Source organism: Mytilus edulis, chromosome 12 (assembly GCF_963676685.1).
Source record: "Mytilus edulis chromosome 12, xbMytEdul2.2, whole genome shotgun sequence".
NCBI lineage: Eukaryota > Metazoa > Mollusca > Bivalvia > Mytilida > Mytilidae > Mytilus > Mytilus edulis.
In genome coordinates, this window is record NC_092355.1 from 66178132 (window position 1) to 66195075 (window position 16944).

Here is a 16944-nt window from a genome sequence, read left to right on the forward strand (position 1 = left end):
ATATATAAGTACGTCTGAGTCAGTGACAACTCTACAACAGATGTATCCATGGGATCGCCATCAAATGACAATGATGGTGATACATGGCTGTGTACATAATGTATATACAACTCGTCTTAACATCAACCCAACAATGTTAGATCTGTAAATTTGCTTTCGCAAATTTTTGGTTCTTCCCTCGACGGGATTCGAACCCATGCTACTGTGTTATCGTGACACCAAATCGCCTGCACTGCAGCCGTCCCGCTAGACCACACGACCACCTGGGCTCTCAAAAAAAGAGCTTTCGCTGGCCGTGTGTTACCTTTCCTCGTCAGTTTTAATCTAGCGGCGTACTACAGTACATGATATATAAGGCATGAAGATGTTATTGTTACAGATCAGCTGAATTATCCATAGTAAAGGATCCTACAAATTAATGTAATATACAGTCACAGAAAATAATTATATTTATAAGTACGTCTGAGTCAGTGACAACTCTACAACAGATTTATCCATCTAGCTATCACATCATGTGAACTCTGGTGGATATTTTTCTCATTGGCAATTCAACCAAATGTCCTTACTTTTATAAGTCCTTTTAATAAATATCAAGAGTAATTGATCTCAAGAGTATACATTGAGAATACTGTAATGTTTCCTTTTTAGTTTTGAATGTATCCTTTTTCTTCAAACTTTTTTAGAACAAACATAATCTTCAATCTTCTTCAAAGTTAAAATTTTTAATTCCAAGGATTTATATTCACATTATAATTTCTTTACTTTCCAAGTCTATGGATGTCAAAATAAATGTCTTCTTTGTAAATTTAAACGTTCTATTTTTTGTAAAATTCCCAAGTTTGTGAGGTAGTCTTTTATGTCCTGTATTCATGGTATTGGTTATTCTTCACCATGTTCACTGTGATGGTAACTGAAATAAAATATTCATAAAGAATATTAATCTAACTTCCATGAATTACATAAGTTAATTACTATATGTTTGCAAATTCATTCTGTTAATGCAAAATCATTAACTGGTCGTTTTTTTTTTGCTTATTTGAATGTCCAGTGGCAAATATTTTATGTTTTCTAAATGATAACAGCGTTAACTTATCAATACATAATATAGGCCAGTCTGAATAGGTAAGTTTGTAATGTAAATGCTATGATAGTCTGAATTTCTGACATCTCAAGTGTGTGTGTATGGAGCAGAAAGAGGCGAGCAGAGTAAGGCTTAATGCATGCATTGAATCAGAAAGTGAGAAAAATAAGCAACAGTGTACATGTACAATTAAACGTGAAACAGTTTTAGGTAGATAACATAAAATTATTTAAATTAACTGCAATTCTACAGATGAACTTACTTTGATATCAGGTCTGTTTTGCAGGGCATTCACACCTACATGACAAACATGTTCACCAGTAATATCAATCCTTGCCAATAATGTCCTTTCCTTTCATTTGGTAACAAGCTAAAATTGTATATATATATGTAAATTAATCAAGAAGTCCAGACAAAAACTACATGTAGTATGAACCGATGCTCACTAATTTATACCTTTCCTATATACTTTTACTTTTTAAGTAAATTGAAACAAAATGTAAGCTAACAACAGAAAGAAGATCAAGTTTAAGCTTATAAAAAAATCCTATATATGTGCAGATTTTAATAAAAGAACAACTTTTCAATGTACCTTGGCAATTGATAAACTTCAATTGAATCATAATTTCCTGTCAATATGCACATCTACAAATGTACATAGTATGTCCTTATTATCTACTAAGTTTCATGAAATTCTGTTGTGTGGATTCAGAGGAGTTGCAATGACAAACTGTTGAAGTAGTAATAAAGCAAATAAGTTCAAAGGGGCATAACTCCTAGAAAAAAAAATGAATTGTAATTTCCTGTCGATATGCACATCTACATAGTATGTCCTTATTATCTACAAAGTTTCATGAAATTCGGTTGTGTGGATTCAGGGGAGTTACAATAACAAACTGTTGAAGTAGTACATTAAAGCAAATAAGTTCAAAGGGGCTTAACTCCTAGAAAAAAAATTGAATCTTAATTTCCTGTCGATATGCACATCTACATTGTATGTCCTTATTATCTAAAAAGATTTCATGAAATTCTGTTGTGTGGTTTGAGAACAGTTGTGATGACAAGAAACAGGACTTGACGTCAGACAGACAGGTCAAAAACATTATACCCCACAAAACTTCGTTGAGTGGGACATAAAAATGCTGAATATCATGAAACTTAGTTAAATTGTTAATATTTTTTGTTGTAAGCTCCCATTTGATTTTTATAAATTAAAGTTTGTCAGTTGCTGAGTTAAAAGATTTTCTTCATACATGTCATAAGAAAAGGGCCGGGGTGACTTTCAAGTTTTTGGAAATACATGTATCCTTAAAATGTCATTAAACTTTGATGACTGATTTATAGCTATTCAGAAAACCTCCTTTTAGTTTTCTTTTTATAAATTTCCATACCTGCCAACTGTCACTATTTGCGGGAAATTTCCCCCATGGAGGATCCCAAATCAAAATTTTGAAAGAGCAATTTTGTCCACAATTTTAAACAAAACAATTAATTTTACAATGACATTAGGCTTATAAAAGTGTGAAGAGGCCAAAAAAACAACATTAAAATTTATTTGAATGCCCCTTTGAAGGTTTTTCAGGACTATGACAGCCATCTTGCACGCAAAACCCCCATGGGCATTTTGAAAAGTTGCAACTTCGTTTCCAATTGATCTTATCCAACTAATTATCAATCCGTTCTGTTATGTAGACATTAATGCAAACAGAACTGTTTTTGAGGAAACCAGTAACTTTTTGGAACCCCTGTGTAGACAGTTGCTTTATAATATGCATAACAAACGCTATGCTTTATTAGCTAATATAGATAAGCAAGGCAGTAGAAAATCTAACTTCTAATTGCTTAATAGTGTAGTTTAGAAAGATTGGCCTTGCAAGTACATAACGGGCACACATGGTCCCAGAATGAGTTGTTTTTGTATTCAAAGAACATTTAGTTATATTTCTATCAAAGATTTTTCTTATGTTTTATTTGTGTATGTAACATAAATTCTTGAGGTGGCGGAAATTTTTTATATTTTAATATATGAAGTGATGCGCGTTGTATTGTGTTATATTGCGTATTGACATTTTCCTCTGTGTGAATGGAGGTGTGCCTTGATTGGCAGAACTACGATTACAGATTACAGATCAAGGTATGTCTGATAATTTGCAATGCATGACACATATTTCTAACTAAATAAGTGTAATTTAGTGGTTCGATTTGTCTTATGTTGCTGTTTATCCTATTATTTTTTTTGTTCTGTTTTTTATATTTTACATTGTAAATGTATCCGACACATATTTCTAACTAAATAAGTGTAATTTAGTGGTTCGATTTGTCTTATGTTGCTGTTTATCTTATTATTTTTTTTGTTCTGTTTTTTATATTTTACATTGTATAAATCAGTCTCTTAGTTTTCTTGTTTGAATAGATTTACAAATTTGTGATTCTCATATAGGGTCCTTAATCAAAGTGCTGGATAGCACCTCTGGAAAGTTTGCAACTGTATATGTGTATTATTTCAAATAGGTTATAGACGTATATTGTTTCAAATATGTATTTAATCACAGTTTTTGATTTTTCAAACTAATCCATTGTCTCGCCAGCAATTTCAAAAAAAAATAACTTTTTACGCCTCATGTATGAGCATTATGTTTTCTGGTCTGTACGACCGTTCATCCGTCCGTTCGTCTGTCTGTCCCATTCAGGTTCAAGTTGTTGGTCGAGGTAGTTTTTGATGAAGCTGAAGTCCAATCAATTTGAAACTTAGAACACACCCGTCATATTGCGGGTCCGTGACTGAATTAAAGTATATAACTATGCGTGAGCCTTATTTTAGTATTGGGATTGTCATCTGATAAAGTCATGACGATTATAAGATGCAGTTTTCTCTGCTTTCAAATTTTTCTGTTTGAACCCGTCGACCTGAAACTTAGCAATTATTGGTAATATTAATCATTCGGAAAACAAAAGGTTTGAAATGGAGTATTTTTTAATCAACAGCATTGTCCTATATTTAGTAATTTAGTTATAAATAAAGTTGAATTCTTTGATTCACTGGTTTATGTCATGCCCGCTAACAAATTAAAAACTGTACCTATACGCCTTATTTTAAGTCCAGATTTTTAGTATTCGTATTGTCATCTTAGAAAGTCTTACTGCTTAAAATACTACAATAGGGAACAATTTGACAATGATTGAATTTATTTAATAGTGTCAACCCTGTGATTATAACCCGTGTACATAGCAAAATCCGAAATACACAGTTTGGTGGTGCAGCTGTCAGATGAGAAACGTACAGATAAGGTAATAGGTAACAGGTGAATATACTATTGGTATCGGTATCGGATTCCATTTTCACGATCCACTGAACATAGAAAATGATAGTCACGGCAGATGGGGCATGCATGTACTACGGACACATTCATGTTTTATATATCTATACTTCTAAATCTAAAGACCGTATTATGTTCACCTGATAAATGTATAACCGAAGAAAGCTACAAGTCAAACTTATATATAAGGGCTTATATACTTGATATGGTATACTGAAAATTTCACCCCTTTACATCTAGAATGGTAAAAGTGACGCCAACAAAATTCAAACTTGACTTGTGTTTTGTGGTTAATATAAGCATTGCGTATAAGTTTCATAAAATTTGGTACAGGCAAACTAAAGTAAGAGAACAGAAATCAATTTTGGGATGTATGGACGTACGTACAAGTAAGGGATGCACATACTTACAGAAAAAACAAGGATGATAACTCAATATGATGGGGGCATAAAAATAGTAGTATGACCTCAGGAATAAAAAGTTTATATACACTAGATTCATACAATGTTGATCTGATGTGCTTTATAACCATGTAACACATTTCAGTTGCTGCTGTGTAATTACCATTGAGGCAATGCTATTTGAGATTTTTGTTTTAAGTCATTTATTTGATATGCTAGTAATCATTGCCTCTGTGTAAGGACGACACACAGTTAATTATAGGTCAATCTTAAAGAATCAAACTGCACCAGGAATAAAGTGTGAGGATAAAAAATTCAGGATCCGCCATTGCATTGTTAAGCACTAAAAAAGCCATTTTGCTAGTACATGTCAGTAACATATGTCAGTAACATGTACAAATGTTATTAAATCATTTTAATAATTTCTACAGCACTTGTCTATAGCTTGATCTCAGTCTTGATATGATGACTCGGTTGCTTTTAAAATATTCGGATGCTATGATACTAATTGTCAATAAGACAATATTTTTCTCTTGTCAGTTTGATCCACTTGAGCATGCTGAACGAGTAAAGGTCCTTATATCCACAATAATATTGGAATTTGAAACAGCTAGTAATAACGCAATTAAAAGTTTTCAAATGATTTTTGGCATCAAAACTTTCAGATCGATGTCAGTTTGGGTTACACTAATGTCCTGACAATGTCCTGACAGTGTCCTGACAGAAATGAAAATGCTTAATACTTTTTTTATTATTGGATGGATTTACTTGAAATTTAGAATCAAACAAGATGAGAACTTATATTAAATAAATAAAATTAAAAAAAAATAAAATAAATATTTATAAGAGTTAGAAAACTTGACCTGACTTTGAATATACTAATGTCCTGGCCGATATGAAACAGCAACAAATTGCTTTACTATTGACAGGATAGACTTCAAATTCGATACCAAGGAAGATTAAAACATTTAATACAAAAATATAAGAAAAAATAAGAAAAAAAATATTTTCAAGAGTTAGAAAACTTGACCTCACCAACTACGTCTTTCCCATGACCAATGTCCTGACCGATGTAAAATGCCTATAACTTTTTTATTCTTTAAAGGATCGAATTCAAATTTGATGTCAATGAAGATTATAATACTAAATATTATATAGATACAAGAAAAAGATTTAAAAAATATAATTTAAATAGTTAAAAAACTTGACCTGACCAACGTTGACTCTGCTCAGACTAATGTCATGACCGATGCAGAAAATGTTAATAACTTTTTATTATTGAAAAAAAAAATGACTTAAGTTCCTTACCAAGGAAGAGGATAGCATTAAATATAGGAATTTATGAGAGTTTTTATATTTCTGTGTGATTCTAACAAAATTCTACTTTGAATGCTCGTAAAAACAATGTATTGAAATCAAAAGATGCCTATTCTGTAATCTGTAATCTGTAATCGTATTTCTGCCAATTAAGGCACACCTCCATTCACACAGAGGAAAATGTCAATACGCAATATAACACAATAAATAAATTTGGTGTTTTGACTGTCTTCTGATTGGTTAAAATTATTAGTTTTATTTTCAATGTTGTCAATTTTGATGGCGACACGCCCACTCTGACGTTGCGTATTCATACGCTAACATGTGTGTACGTTGTCATTGTTAATATAAATAATATAAAAAGTTCTTTGAGCCTTATTTTTGATAGAAATTTATTTATAATGAATGGCAATAATTTCTTTTGATTTTATTGAACCATAAAACTAATTTTTGACTCTTCACATTTTACATAATCCGCTTCGCGGATTATTCAATGTGAAGAGTCAAAAATTAGTTTTATGGTTCAATAAAATCAAAATAAATAATAGCCATTCACTAAATACAACGCGCACCACTTCATATATTAAAATATAAAAAATTTCCGCCACCTCAAGAATTTATGTTACATACACAAATAAAACATAAGAAAAATCTTTGATAGAAATATAACTAAATGTTCTTTGAATACAAAAACAACTCATTCTGGGACCATGTGTGCCCGTTATGTACTTGCAAGGCCAATCTTTCTAAACTGCACTATTAAGCAATTAGAAGTTAGATTTTCTACTGCCTTGCTTATCTATATTAGCTAATAAAGCATAGCGTTTGTTATGCATATTATAAAGCAACTGTCTACACAGGGGTTCCAAAATGTTACTGGTTTCCTCAAAAACAGTTCTGTTTGCATTAATGTCTACATAACAGAACGGATTGATAATTAGTTGGATAAGATCAATTGGAAACGAAGTTGCAACTTTGGCTAGGATCAGGCTTTCATTATCTAAGATCTTTGACAAAAGTGGTATTCTTGTCTCTTCTTACTTTTCACACAAAAGAATAAAATGTTCCACCGTTTCATCCGCTTTGCCACAGAGTTTACAAGTTGGACTTATATAATTATTCTTTGAAAATGATGCCTTGTGGGTTTGTAGAATATAGTTCCCAGTTGAAATTTTAAGACGTACAGGAATTTTTCTGATGTCCTTTAGATTTGCATTAACTGATATAGCTAAAGGATGTACGGATCCAATATTATATTTATGGTCCATAAATTTAAGAGTTGAGTAACCTTTTGACTCATCAGTAATTTTAGATGTCCAATAGTCATGAATTTTTTATAGATATATAGATACAAGAAAAAGATTTAAAAAATATAATTTAAATAGTTAAAAAACTTGACCTGACCAACGTTGACTCTGCTCAGACTAATGTCATGACCGATGCAGAAAATGTTAATAACTTTTTATTATTGAAAAAAAAATGACTTAAGTTCCTTACCAAGGAAGATGATAGCATTAAATATAGGAATTTATGAGAGTTTTTATATTTCTGTGTGATTCTAACAAAATTCTACTTTGAATGCTTGTAAAAACAATATATTGAAATCAAAAGAAGCCCATTCTGTAATCTGTAATCTGTAATCGTAGTTCTGCCAATCAAGGCACACCTCCATTCACACAGAGGAAAATGTCAATACGCAATATAACACAATACAACGCGCATCACTTCATATATTAAAATATAAAAAATTTCCGCCACCTCAAGAATTTATGTTACATACACAAATAAAACATAAGAAAAATCTTTGATAGAAATATAACTAAATGTTCTTTGAATACAAAAACAACTCATTCTGGGACCATGTGTGCCCGTTATGTACTTGCAAGGCCAATCTTTCTAAACTACACTATTAAGCAATTAGAAGTTAGATTTTCTACTGCCTTGCTTATCTATATTAGCTAATAAAGCATAGCGTTTGTTATGCATATTATAAAGCAACTGTCTACACAGGGGTTCCAAAAAGTTACTGGTTTCCTCAAAAACAGTTCTGTTTGCATTAATGTCTACATAACAGAACGGATTGATAATTAGTTGGATAAGATCAATTGGAAACGAAGTTGCAACTTTGGCTAGGATCAGGCTTCCATTATCTAAGATCTTTGACAAAAGTGGTATTCTTGTCTCTTCTAACTTTTCACACAAAAGAATAAAATGTTCCACCGTTTCATTCGCTTTGCCACAGAGTTTACAAGTTGGACTTATATAATTATTCGTTGAAAATGATGCCTTGTGGGTTTGTAGAATATAGTTCTCAGTTGAAATTTTAAGACGTACAGGAATTTTTCTGATGTCCTTTAGATTTGCATTAACTGATATAGCTAAAGGATGTACGGATCCAATATTATATTTATGGTCCATAAATTTAAGAGTTGAGTAACCTTTTGACTCATCAGTAATTTTAGATGTCCAATAGTCATGAATTTTGAATTTAACTAGCTTTTCCATTGGAATTTTGATAACGGATTGTTTAAATAAGCATATAAATCATTAATTTCATATTTTAAACACAATTCCTTGACTTCAATAAACCAGCTGCAACTAATATGGGGTTTTATCTGTAACTGTCTTTCGGCTAGCCGCCATTCAATTGAATCACTATTCGCTCTAGATATGTTTCCAAAAAGATTGATAGCTTTGACATGGATTTCAGCTTCTATAGGGAGTAAACCAGATAAAGTATAAACTGCAGAGTCTGCTACGTTGGAATTTAAAGACAGAATTTGTTTGATCCATTTTTTATATTGAATAGATATATTATTTAGTATTTTTCCTTTAGGTAATAAAATTTCCAAACCATAAGTTGGCAGAATATATGTTCTTATCAATGCTATTGAAGTTTTACTATCTAAACCATTCTCTCCATGGAGGCCTGTACCCATTAAAATGTACATCGCTCTACGTGCTTTCTTTATATTTTCATTAACTGTTGATTCAGCAGAATTTTTGTCAGATTTTTGAATTCCTATGTGTGAGGCGTTCGAAACAATTGGCATGTTTTTTCCATTTAATTTCCAAAATCCATCTTCAATTTCATAAAATTTGCGGCATGTTTTTACTGGAATAATAACGCTTTTTGTAGGCTGTAATAAATACCCTTCTCTTTTGCTAAAACCCAAAGCAATGTTAATCATGGTTTGTAATTCTAGAGGGTTGTTGGAGACAAGTGCTACATCGTCAGCACATGTAGGAGCACAACAATTTATGTTCCCTTCTCTTCCACCAAGACCTGATGTACTTAAAATGTTAAGCAGAGGATTAATGTAGATTTTATATAAGTCAGCGCTGAATGCCCCACCTTGACGGACCCCTTGATCAATAGTGAACATCTCTTTTGACATTGTATTATTCCATTTGATAAGAGAAGATGCATTTACATATAGATTATTTAGTAATAGTATGGATTGTTCCGTAAAGTCTATCTGGAACATACGACGGACCAAATTAGCATGTACCACAACATCGTAAGCTGACTTGCCATCTAATAAGGCTATGTAGACTGGAAGTTTAAGGTCTTTGCTTCCTGTCCTTATTTATGTTATTTGACATGTTTAATCCCTCATTAACTAAAAATATCAAAAATTGAGTGAAATAAATAAGAAAAATATAGGTAAGTAAACACTCCAATTTGTGTTAATTTTAATTAATGTAGGTGTGATTAAATTTTAATTATTCATGTCACTGTCTTTGGACTAAATTGCATTCTGTACATCTTTATAATCCTTTCATATTAAATGTAGAAACGGTGCATTTACTTAGTATCTACAGCATCTCTAATCACATACTTTTCTCAGTGATATAAAACTGTGTGGTTATATCCCTTTCAATAACAAAAAAAGTTATTGGCAATGCAATTTTATAACGGTCAGGACATTCATCATAATAAAGATCAAGTTGGTCAGGTCAAGTTTTCTAACATTTCAAAAATTAACAAACATTTTTTTTCTCATAAATTCTTATTTTGAATATCCTTGGTAAGGAACTTTAATTCAATAACAAAATAGTTATTAACATTTTCTACATCGATCAGGTCTGGACATTAGTCAGGGCAGAGTCGACGTTGGTCAGGTCAAGTTTTATATCACTTAAAATTAGTTTTTTGAATATTTTTTATTATATCTCTGTATGTAATGTTAGAATCTTCCTTGACATCAAATTTGAAGTCAATCCTTCAAAGAACAAAAAAGTTATTAGCATTTTACATCGGTCAGGACATTAGTCACGGGAGGACGTAGTCAGTCAGGTCAAGTTTTCTAACTCTTGAAAATATTTTTTTTCTATTTTTTTCTAATATTTTGGTATTTAATGTTTTATTCTTCCTTGGTATAAAATTTGAAGTATATCCTGTCAATAATAAAACTTTTTTAGCCGTTTCATATCGGTCAGGACATTAGTAGTTTAAAAGTCAAGTTGGTCAGGTCAAGTTTTCTAACTCTTATAAATATTTTTTTTATTTTTTTTAAATTTTAATTATTAAATATAAGTTCTCATCTTGCTTGATTCCAAATTTCAAGTAAATCCTTTCAGTAAAAAAGTATTAAGCATTTTCATTTCTGTCAGGACACTGTCAGGACATTGTCAGGACATTGTCAGGACATTAGTGTAACCCTGTCAGTTTGACAAAAACGATGCACTTTTCTATTAAAGACGGTATTTACCTTTACGCGTCCTTGGTGTGAGACATAAGCCATATAATTATCGATTATTTTATATTCTATCACCTGTGTATTGTTAAAATAAATCAAACCATTATCACTTGTCAATTATCCGACAACTTGGTCAAATATCAACTTGTACTCGCATACCGGACTCTTTCGGTACACTCGGGTTTTTACTTATTCAATAATAAACAGCTGTAAATATCGTACATAGTAAAAAAAAAGTGCGGGAAAATATTCATTCATGATATATTTGTGAATGAAACGCTGTCTCGCGTAGATTTCTTTTGATTTTCTCTTCAGCCAATTGCCGATCATCAAAGTAGTGTTTGTGATATTTATTTTCAAAATGAAGTTAAATTCATCTGAATTGTGGGTGAACATTCATTCCTTTTTTATTCAAGATGTAATCTTTTAAAAAGAGTAACAACTCAAAATATCCAAGAATCAGAATTCGAACACTAGTACTACATTATCTTGGAGCAGAACATTGCAATAGTCTGTCTCACCGGAAGTTAAGGCCGACACCTAAGGAAAGTAGCTATAGCAAGCTATAGCAAACTTTCCAAAAACTGAATATGCAGTATTGGCTTTGCTCATAGTCATTGTTGAAGGATGTAAAGTGACCTATTGTTGTTAACAGTTAACTTCAATGTCAATTGATTTCTGGTGGAGATTTTTCTTTTCTCGTTAAACAATATTTTATTTTGAAAATAATTATGTAATTTAAACATTATTATCATATAAATTACAATATGACAGATTTATAAGTGGAAAAAAGTGAATTTACACTTTTAAAAATTCCTCTATTTTCTCATTCACTATCAATATGATCATGTTGATCACCACATTTTTTGTATTTTTATATTAACATTATGTACATGTAAAGCAGACCTTTCACCTTCTCAAGGAGTCCACTTCCCATATACAAGAGGAGGCCCAAACAGCTTGATTTTTAGTCAGCTAAAAAAAAGTTCAAATAGATAATGATACACTAAATAAATACATAAATTACATGTACATAATAATTTAATAATAAATATGAATCCACAATCATGGTTTCAGAAATGACATCAATTTAAATCAATAGATATCATCATGATCCTACATCTGCATTGGCTAGAGGTACATGTATAGGGAGAGGGTTGAGATCTCATAAACATGTTTAACCCCGCCTGAATTTTGCGCCTGTCCCAAGCCAGGAGCCTCTGGCTTTTGTTAGTCTTGAACTATTTTTAATTTTAGTTTCTTGTGTACAATTTGGAGTTAAGCATGTTTAGTATGGCGTTCATTATCACTGAACTAGTATATATATTACTAGTATATACAGCTGATGGACGCCTCCAGAATTTCTTGCTGCATTGAAGACATGTTGGTGACCTTCTGCTGTTGTCTGCTTTATGGTCGGGTTGTTGTCTCTTTGACACATTCCCCATTTCCATTATCAATTTTATGTATATATTAATTTGTTTAGTCTAGTAGTCCAAATTATTATGACGTCTTGAAAGGCTATTATTATTATTTTTTGGACGCTTTACTCTAATGACTAATTATGTAAGGCGTCAAATAAAAAAAAATGCAATAGCCTTTTAAGAAGTCGTAATTATTTGAACTAGGTAGTCTAGATAAGTACAAATTTATGTAAATAAGGGCAAATTTGCAGACTTTTATTTTTTATATCAATTAAATATTAATTATATTCATTTGGATTTTACCCAAGTCATGCAAGTTGGGCAAGGCCATTCTTTGCAGTAGTACATGTATATTTTACAGATTTTAACCCTTTTTATAAGTAGGGCAATTTTTTTTTAAAGCAGAACGAGTTGGTAAGGAAGCCACCACTTGACTTTTATGGGGTGGGGGCTACGATAAAAATGTTATCCTGCATTATTTTTTAAAAGTTGACAGAACTCCAGTTCCGCATATTTTTCAAATAACATCCAAGCACCCCACACACAGGCACTTGTCTCAGAAGAAAAAAATCCTATATACCTTAATGTGTTATATTAAGGTATATATAGGGAATTTTTTTTTCTGAGACAAGTGCCTGTGACCCCCCACCTCCAATAAAACTCGCATGGTAGCGCCCTTAACAAGAGTCGGACATTTTTAGAAAGGGAGACGTGTTGTTAAAAAAGTAGGCCGTTTTGGCAGTGGGTTGAGTTGAATTGCGTCCGTTCTTGTCTATCTTCTGATCTTTCTTTGTTGTCAGACTGATTTTCGGGTTTGCATGCGATGAAATTTATAAATTCAAATGTTTTTTTCGTGAAAAGTATACCACTAGCATCTTCTTAAATATGTGCATGATAATATTTACCTTTCGGTGCGCTTTCCAAGTACAAAATAGCGGGTATGTAATCCATCAAAAAGAAACACAACTTTCTTGTTTGTGTGCGTTTCGTTCCCCGGTTTCTTCAAGTTAATCGACAAGCAACCCATTTCAATTTATCTGTTTATAATAACTTGTTGATCCAACAGTTTTGAAAAACCAGAGGGCCTCGTATTATCTATCAGACTAGTATATATCTTTTCATTCTTTTTAACTGTAAAACATGAATTCAGCAGCAGACGAGCGTCCATGGATGAGTTGCGTCATAGTGTTAAAAACGGCAACGGTGATTTTTCCGGGTTTTCGTATTCCACTTGTCAAGCTTTCGAGAATACATTTACGATCATTTACGTATATGATTGAGTTTTAGTCCGGAACCCGGTCTTGAATCAAGAATGGGGATTTAAGTATTGAAAATAAATACAAACAAGTTCAGAAGTGGTACACTGAGTATTTTAAAATAGGCCTCTGTTATAAACAAGGATTTGTCTACAAATCAGTCACGGCGGCTTTATATAAAACTATGAAGACATGAATCGGAGACATAGGCCTACATGACATTATCATACATCAGTGGCGGATCCAGGGGGGGGGGGGGGGTTCTGGGGGTTGGACCCCCCTTTTTGGGACGATCAATGCATTTGCAGGGGGACATATAGTTAGAACCCACCCCTATACCCCCCTTTTGTAGCGGTCCCGCTAGACCACACGACCACCTGGGCCTCACAATAATAAAGTTTTCGGTGGCCGTGTGTTATCTTTCCTCGTCAGTTTTAATTTAGCGTCGTACTACAGTACATGCTATATAAGCCATGGAGATGTTATTGTTACAAATTAATGCAAGATACAGTCACAGAAAATGATTATATGTATGAGAACGTCTAAGTCAGTGACAACTCTACAACAGATTTATCCATCGGATCACCAGCAATGATGGTGATACATGGCTGTGTATATATATATATATAATCTTTATGAATTTGGTATGATATATATGTCTGTATGTTTGTCATGTTTGTGTATAACCAATGTGTATTGTCTTGGTATCAATCCTATGATTTTGGATTTCAAACCAATAAAAATTACTAACTTACTTACTATACACATCCTAGCTTAAATCAGAGAAGAATTAAAGTCTTGGACACTTATTATGGGCGGGGGAGGAAAAGGGGGAGGGGGGTCACTTATGTATTCATTTAAGTGCAATCAAAATTTTACCAATCGGACAGACCTTCAGTTAAAAATTCGTGTCAAGCTCTTTTGTAATCATGATTATTAGGAAACATCTTATGAGTTTTCCTACTGTCTCCTTGATTTACTCGATACAATTAAGATTCTAATAATAGCCAGTGCTACATTATCAGCCTGATAGATCCTTGAAATGGTTAAATTTTGGACTTGATCATCAATTGTTCCACTTGAGGTGAAACAATATATTTTGTTTTATAATTCTCCTCCTATATTCAACGGAAAGCTCACAAGATCTTGTGGACGACATCAAAAGTTCAATGTGGAATAAACAAAACTTAATTAACATAGTTTTTTCACTGCCCCCCCCCCCCCACCTTCTTTACTTAATTTTGGAAAAAATGATTAAATATACATGTAAAATTGATGTGGGATAAGCAAAACTTGCAGCAATGTTTACCCATCCACCCCACCCCTAAACTATTTGATTTCATTTTTTTTTATCCTACATTGATCTTTCCGATGTCGTCAGTGTGTCCCTTATGTTATCATGTTTGTCAATATGTCGATGCAAATCAAAATTGTACTTACTAAATTGAGGTTGCCAAATTTTGAGAAGCCACGGGAAGTTCCGAACTGTTCACTAGTACATGACATGACTAGTGAGGCCTGTTTTTTTTACAGTCAGTGCCCCTCCCCCCCCATCCCCTTTATAAAATTTTTTGGATCAGTCAGTTTATGTTTAATGGTAAGTTTAAAGGGGTCTTTAAATATTTATATTTTTATCTTTTATTCTCGTTTGATTGGATTTTTTGTTATAATTGGTATCCTCTTTCCAATTTCATCGTTAACAATATACCTAAAGAAAAAGGCCCTGTACTGTAATTTTCTGTCTTGCCTAAAAATACTTTCAATAGTACCCCTTTCTTCCCATAGTACTGATTTCATAAATGCTTGCTTGAAACACAAATAAAATAGAAGCAGGTAATTTGCTCTTATTCCACACCAAAGGAGGATAAATGTATGATAACATTTTAATGTTACCGGCATTATTCTACATACATTGATTCTGAGACTACTTTAACATATACATTCTAAGGGCTTTAATATATTAAAGGGCGGATATAAGGGACGAAGTAACACCATGTGACTATTGCATTGGTTGTTGTGATTAAAACACGATAAGAGTGTTTCCTTCCCCTTGCATCTTATGATCCTCATTGAACAGTAGAAACTACTTCAGCAGTTCAGACATTAAACAATCTGAAATTTTTAGGTACTTTCTATATGCTCATGTGCAATTTCTTGTTAGCATAGTTTTGTACTTGGACAGATAATCAGAATGATGGCAAAACCTGGTATGAGGTAATTTTGTACAATATATACATAGACTACAGTCATTTTTGCTCAAGCATTGCAAATAAGGTTAAATGTTAAATGTTAGATGTTTTATATTGTTTTAACTGCATTCATGGCAATTATTTAACCATCCATCATTAGCATGATTAGTTGGTTGTTTGAAAGGCACCAAGCAGGGGCTGATTCAGCCATTTTAAAAAGAGGGGGGAGGGTTCCAACTATATGTCCCAATTCAAATGCATTGATCGGCCAAAAAAAGGGGGGGTTCCAACCCCCGGACCCCCTGGATCTGCCACTGCCAAGCACTCTTTGTATTTATAATTCAACTTAATTGTAATTACAACCTTTAGAAAAAAATATAGAAAGATTTTTTTCCATTTCTTTTTTTTTTAATTAGGTCAAATAAAATAATATCTGTGTTCATGCTATTCAGCTATTACATCTTTGAAAAAATAGGATAGGAAGGGATTTTTTTTATTTTACATTTTACATATTTTTCATTGACTCTTTGGGCTGATGGGAGAGAAATTCTGACATTAACAGTGCTTATTGATAATCGGTACGGTATTTCTAGGCTTAAAATATAGGGTACTTGCGAATGGATGTTCATAATGAACAAAAATTAATTATTTTAATAATAAAAAATTATATTAGTACATCTATGTCATGTATGTACTCATATTATGCAAATATTTAAAGTTATAGCCTTGAAGCAGAGATTCACTATACATATGTATGTCTGGCATGCAGAATGTTGAAAGCAAGTTAAGAATTTTACTTTATACATGTATAAGCAGTCGTGCGTATATCATGCATGGTACTTTTACATCTTTGAATATGATACAGCCGTAATACGGATGTTGTAGAAACGTCCGTAATACGTATGTTTAAGATACGTCCGTGAAACGGACAATCCGTTTTACGTCAGTTTTTACACGTACGTTTTACGGATGTATTTTTACAGACGTTTTACGGACGTACTAACCGTTTCATCCGTAATACATCCGTATTACGGCTGTTTTACGGACGTTTATTACAACGGCCGTGAAACGTCCGTAGCTATTTTACCTGTGTAGTCATTACATTTTTCTCATTGATACATACCTGCTTTATTCTGCGAGCAAAATTTTGAAAAATAAAGAGTTCTTCCACGGTTTTCTCCATACTAAAAATAAAATATATTTTGGTTCGAAATGCCAAAATGTCAATAAAATAAAATAATGCTTGCAATATTGTA

The 16944-nt window shown here is 32.4% G+C and overlaps 1 long non-coding RNA gene across 2 annotated transcripts; it reads right to left on the reverse strand.

Annotated features, from left to right (window-relative positions):
- Positions 1-427: 427 nt before the first annotated feature.
- On the reverse strand, positions 428-13432 carry LOC139498953 (uncharacterized). Of its 2 annotated transcripts, none has more exons than XR_011658054.1 (4): positions 13149-13432; positions 11726-11794; positions 1344-1451; positions 428-910 (listed from the first exon to the last, which is right to left on the reverse strand). It is a non-coding gene; the product is annotated as an uncharacterized lncRNA (long non-coding RNA). The 2 variants fall into 2 exon arrangements; XR_011658053.1 differs by having other exon boundaries at positions 11713-11794.
- Positions 13433-16944: the final 3512 nt, after the last annotated feature.